Here is a 6000-nt window from a genome sequence, read left to right as displayed (position 1 = left end):
TGCCATATGGTTCCATAAGAATGATGTAATAACATTTTAATAATGTTTTAAAAATAATAGTTGAAAAATAATATTAGAAAATGGGTTCCGATTTTGGCACGGTTCCGTTTGTGGCAACTGAAAATTTTGACTTTGTTGCCAAAAACGGAATCCTACTGTATACCCAAAAATTTGAGTTTAAAGCAAGGGGTGTGACAAAATCTCAAAAATCGTTAAAAAATGTTTTTTGGACTTAAATAAATGAAAATCAATTAAAAATTGAGTAAACATGTATTTCTAGCCAAAAATTAAGCGTTTGGTATTGAAATTGGGACAGGGCTTTAGGACCCTATTATCACAGACAAACAGACGTAACACTTAGAACAAATTTCTTCAAAATCCATCGCCCAGTTTACACCGTCATCATCTGGTGAGCATGTTGCACAAAAAGGTGTTTCGTGCAACAAGACCGGCAGATGGCGGTAGTGTGAAACGTCAAACGCGAAGAAAAACGATGCGCGCGCCTCTAGTTGTGAGATTTGTAACATAACGAATTTGAAATGATCGTTAAATGAGTGGTCGATGGAAATTTCATCAGTGTTACGTCTGTTTGTCTGTGCTATTATGCTGAACTGAGCATATTTATGAAAGTTTTAATTACAGAATCGTTTTCGGCGATGTCATTTTTGATAACAATTTCAATAATAATTTTATCGATAAATGTTTATTTGAAATTTTCACGAGGAGGGCCATTGCGATCAATGTTAGCCCTGATTACGGTACTACATTACGAGCCTCATGTATAATCTCAATGTGACTGTTATGCGGTTACAATTACCAATGTGACAAAACAACTTGCTATTTTTTTTTTTTTTGAATTTTCTAGAACAATCTCAGATTTCAATAAGTTGATCGAAAGTATTTATCATTTGTTGACTCTCCCCGGTATCAACTCAAAATTGTCAAAAATGTCGAATGTGACAAATATGCAGTTATGGGCAGTATATTGAGCAATTCTCGCTGAAACCAGGCCGCCATCGGCACTCATCGTTAGAATTCCGATTTTATGTCACTGATCGCTAGTTTTCGATAAAACTTAAGGGTGGTCCTTTCGGTTTTCTCAAATTGGTGGACCCCTCGTACGCCAGCCAGCTAAACAGTTTGCAAAAAAGCCCATTTTTTGTTAAATCTTGGGTATTTCTTCACGTGATATGTCTCATATTTCCCTTGCAACACATAGCAAACTTAGTGGCATCGTATAGACAAAGGATATAGCTTTCATTTGAAGTAAAAAAATATTTGGCGGCCATTTTGAATTTGGCCGCCATCTTGGATTTTGTTAGAAAAATCGTTTTTTTCGCCATTAGCGCACCGCTAGTTTTCAATTCTGAGATCACCATCAGAAAGCTGAGGAAAAATTGCGTAAGATAGTGATTGAGTGAAAAAATTGGAGGTTATCTTGGATATTAACGCCATCTTGGTTTTAAGTAGAAGAATGAGTTTTCACCTTGATAGCACTCAACATGTTGAATATTAATGCTACCATTACACTTACTTTTCTTCTTGTTCTTCTTTTTCCTGTCGTTACGTCCCTATTGGAACAGAGCCAGCCCCTCAGCTTAACTAGCTTCAAAAACTATTGATCAAATATGATTTTTTAACGCTTATTTGTTACCTGAATGATTGTTCTGCATATCTTCGAATTGAAAAATAGCATTACTTCTTTCATTTATTTGGTCTAAACCATTGATAGAAATTAACAATCGGTTAAACAGCTGAGATAAGGTAAGAAAGAAAGAATCTGATTGTTTTTTTTTACGGAGGCCTCAAAATTCAGCATGATGAGCGCTGAGATGGCAAACAATCATTCAACTGCTAAAATCTAAGATAGTATCGAAATCCAAGATGGCCACGAAATTTTCCAATCTCAAAATGATACACCTGCGTTTCGGCATTACGTCCACATTAGAACAAAGCCTGCTTCTCATTTTTCAATTTCGCTATATTCACATGCATGTTGGGCGGTAGTAAAATGAATACTTTATGGTTCAGAATATCAATGATTTTTTTTTAAATTAAGATTTCCATTATAAGTAAATGCACGTTTGGCAATGTTTTACGTAAAAACTACAGATATTTCTACAAGACTTACTAATGTCCCAACGCGCAATTTATGAACTTCATTCAATGACAAAAATGCATATGGTAAAAAAATGTTTGTTTATTTCAATCAATGTTTTTGACAGTTTTCATTCATTGAATTTATTTATACATAATTCCCGAATTCAAAGATATGTTGAAGAATTATTCTGGTATGAAAAATCGCATTATATAAGAAAATTCCTATTCAATAACCTGTATTTATAACACAACTAACAAAGCTGAGTATCAGGCTCGGTTCCGGTAGGGACGTAACAACAGGAAAATGAAGAATAATAAGAAGAAGAATAAGAAGAAGAGTTTACGTAACCTTGGTAGCCTCTAAATTTGACATGCTGAGTGCTATCAAGGTGAAAAATTCATTCTACTACTTAAAATCAAGATGGCGTCAATATCCAAGATGGTCGCCAGATTTTATCACTCAAAATAATGTTCTTATTCTTCTCTCGACTCGAATAAAATACCAACGATTGAGAAATTGTTTCTTTGTTGTACAAAAAATGATGTTTGCATTGATTGCACTCGCCGTATACGTCAAAATCGTAGAACATGACTTAGAAAATCGTTCATTTAATAGGGTAAATACCATTGCTCACCTAGTTACGCAATTTTTCCTCAGCTTTCTGATGGTGATCTCAGAATTGAAAACTAGCGGTGCGCTAATGGCGAAAAAACGATTTTTCTAACAAAATCCAAGATGGCGGCCAAATTCAAAATGACCGCCAAATTTTTTTTAACTTCAAATGAAAGCTATATCCTTTCTCTATACGATGCCACTAAGTTTGCTATGTGTTCCAAGGGAAATATGGGACATATCACGTGAAGAAATACCCAAGATTTATCAAAAAATGGGCTTTTTCGCAAACTGTTTAGCTAGCTGGCGTGCGAGGGGTCCACCAATTTGAGAAAACCGAAAGGACCACCCTTAAGTTTTATCGAAAACTAGCGATCAGTGACATAAAATCGGAATTCTAACGATGAGTGCCGATGGCGGCCTGGTTTCAGCGAGAATTGCTCATTATGAAACGAATTTTTATCATGACAACGATAGGAATATTACTTGAATGAATTGATTTAAAAAGATATGATCAGTTCTTCACTGTAAGTGTAAGAGTGTATTTGTACATTGAAAACCCCATACCTTTCCTTTTACCTGATTTTTATCATTATAAAAAATAACTTTTGAATGGTTCGACACTATGTTCACGTTGTCTGTAGAGTACTGATAGGTGATTTTTTTTAACTGAGGTTGCATGAATCGCATCACTTACCAAGGTGAATCCTGATCATTCAGCTATGATCCCTCCCCACTAACAAAACTCCTTCCCATGACAACCATAGAGATGCAGAGGTGATCTCGGTCTCTAGTGGCAATTAATGCCACACTAACATTCCTTCCCTTCCCCGATGGCCACGATGACGTGGCCGGTACCCTTATTGACTTTTTGATATTATTGAAGTGTAAATTAATTAAAGTGTATACTGAAGATGGAAAGCTACTCCCACGCTACATCTGTTGGTACCATGTGCAACTTCGATTATTCTGGTCAATCACGGAGTAGCATAAGCATAAGCATTGATAACCGTACAATTCGTAGTTGCTATTCCGTGATTGACCAGAATAATCAAAATTGTACAGGGAACCAACAGATGCGACTTGGGAGTAGCATATCATCTCCAATGTACAATTTCGAGAACTCCAAACTTAGTAATGTCAATAATAGCGCTGGCCACGTCCTTACGGTCATTGGGGAAGGGGAGGAATGTTAGTGTGACGTCCATTGCTACTAGAGACCGAGATCACCTCTGCATCTCCTTGGATTCACAGGAAGGAGTTTTGTTAGTGGGATGGTTCAAAAACTACATGATCAGGATTCACCTTGGTAAGTGATGCGATTCATATAGCCTCATTTTAACTAGTTATCTATCAGAACGTCGACATTTTTAATGCCGAACTCTTCAAAGGTCATTTTTAGTAATTGCGAAAAATAAATAAAAGAATAAATATACGTATCTCGTTTTTTATTATAAAACAGTAATAAAGGCTTATGCCGACACTTATAGTGACGAAACATCCATAGTTTGTTGAACGATTAAATAAATGTAACATTGTAACGATACAAATTTGTGCTATCACAAGTATGAAACGAGTTCACCAGTTGGGAATCCATCCTCGACCGAAGTTATAAACTCGGTACGCAAAAGCTGGGATATAAAATTACTCCAATGACGCGCGAAAACGAATTTTTAGGCCCCAATAAAATAATAAAATGTGGGATTGAAAAAAAACTTCTACTCCGGCTACGAAAAATAAATAAGAACCTGCTTGCTTGGATTTTACCAAGCGCACTTCTATTCCTAACGTGCTTTCAGTCGAGCAACCGTTACGCATTTCCTCTACTCCTTGCCAACCGATCAATCGCAACGCGTAAATTGAAAAACACCATTTCATCCTCACCTTCAACAAATACCTACTCCGAGTTCGAAAACACACTGGTGTCTTTTTAACCCTCTAATACCCAAATTTTTATTTTCGATCTAAATATCATTTTTAGTTATCTAAAATCGTTCTAAACACGTTTTGGACAATGATTTATTTTTATTCGCAAATCTATGAATTTTGGTTTTTGATTTTTATAATTTTTATTTTTGAACATCCCTATCCTTTTTCATTTTTTCTTGAAGCCTCTTCTAGTTACTGATTTTTGGCTACAATAAAAATTCAAGTTTTCACGGTACTTTTAAAAATAATAAATTTCAAATATTTTTCTGAAAATATTTTTATTTTCCATGTAATTAACGGAAACACAGGTTTGGAATTATTTTAATACCACCAAGCTCTTCTTCTGTTATACAGGGGATAGGCAAAATGACTGAGATAGGCAAAATTTTGCCCAAATTCAAATGCTTATAACTTTATGAAAAATGAATGAAATTGGATGCATCTGGAAGCAGTCGACGGCAAATTTGGTCCAGTTTTAGGAACTTCCTTGGCCATGCATGTTGGCCACTGGACACCGGAGATGTTCCGGATTTTCTGAGGTCATGTCCAAATATCATTTTTTCTGTCGCTTGTATTTTTGTGCGGTGTAAAGTTAGATAGATGTTTGCAATTTTCCTAGAAACTAGAACTAATAGGAAGTTGAATGCCACCGGACGCATTAAGATTGGTTGGAAATCTTCAGAAACATGACCATTTCCGTAAAACTGGTTCCGGAAAGCATGGTCAGTCATGTTTGTATTTCCAATCATGTAAATATTATCCGGAGCTATATCCAAGCAGACACCAACCTTAAAAATGATGTTTCCTGCAGCGTATTCAGAACCATTAGATGCACAGACCACTCTATAGAACGTTCCAGGTGCCCTGGGGGAAGTGGTCAATTAGGAACATATCCGGAACCATATCAATATGGGCATCAAACTTCATTATTTTCAAAGGTTATGCTTTCCGAAGCATTTCCAGCATCACCGGCTGCCATAACCACTTTATAGTAGGTTCCAGGTGCCCCGGGGGATGTGGCCAATTCGGAATATGAATCGAAGCCAAACTTAAAATTTTCGAGACCACAAATCTGGAAAACCGTGCTCGTTTGAGCTGAAAACTTAATCGATTGGTCACTACCAGCTAGTGACCAATCGATTAAGTTTTCAGCTTAAACGGATATTTGTGATTTGTGCTCTTGAAGTTTTGAGGTTTGGCTTCGATTCATCTTCACCTTAAATTAGAGCTTATTTATATGCCTTTGTTATGAAAGTGTACATAATTTACAAATAAAAATGTCTATACGACTGACCCTCAGCATTCAAAAGTTACAGTAGTCAATTATCTCAGCAGTTTGTTTGAAAATATTTTATAAA

Source organism: Aedes aegypti, chromosome 2 (genome assembly GCF_002204515.2).
Source record: "Aedes aegypti strain LVP_AGWG chromosome 2, AaegL5.0 Primary Assembly, whole genome shotgun sequence".
In the NCBI taxonomy this organism is placed as follows: domain Eukaryota; kingdom Metazoa; phylum Arthropoda; class Insecta; order Diptera; family Culicidae; genus Aedes; species Aedes aegypti.
This window is presented reverse-complemented; position numbering follows the sequence as displayed.